Source organism: Myotis brandtii, unplaced genomic scaffold, assembly GCF_000412655.1.
Source record: "Myotis brandtii unplaced genomic scaffold, ASM41265v1 scaffold139, whole genome shotgun sequence".
Classification (NCBI taxonomy): domain Eukaryota; kingdom Metazoa; phylum Chordata; class Mammalia; order Chiroptera; family Vespertilionidae; genus Myotis; species Myotis brandtii.
In genome coordinates, this window is record NW_005354965.1 from 774,994 (window position 1) to 775,269 (window position 276).

The 276-nt window shown below is 64.1% G+C and overlaps 1 protein-coding gene across 1 annotated transcript in view; it reads right to left on the reverse strand.

Annotated features, from left to right (window-relative positions):
* SYNJ1 (synaptojanin 1) overlaps window positions 1-276 on the reverse strand; it is a 60,146-nt gene that overhangs the window by 8,474 nt on the left and 51,396 nt on the right. The window lies entirely within an intron of this gene.

A 276-nucleotide genomic window follows, 5' to 3' on the forward strand; every position in this document is an offset into this window, starting at 1 on the left:
TCTCCAAGCCGGGCTGGGGGGCAGCCTGAGGCAGCGGGGCTGCTGTTGGGACGAGGGGCTCCTGCATCTTTGGACCAGGCGGGGCAGCCTGAGGCTTCAGGGGTTCAGGAAGAAGAGGTGAACCTAGAAAGTCATTTTCCGAGTTAGGTGTTTCCTGGGAAACCGTGTCGAACCCTCTTCACACAGAGGCTGGGGCTGTGGGAGACCTCGAGGCCGTGCCTACCTCTGGGGACTTCGGAGGCTCCGCCCTGGCTCTCGGCAGCCGGCCTCCCAGCA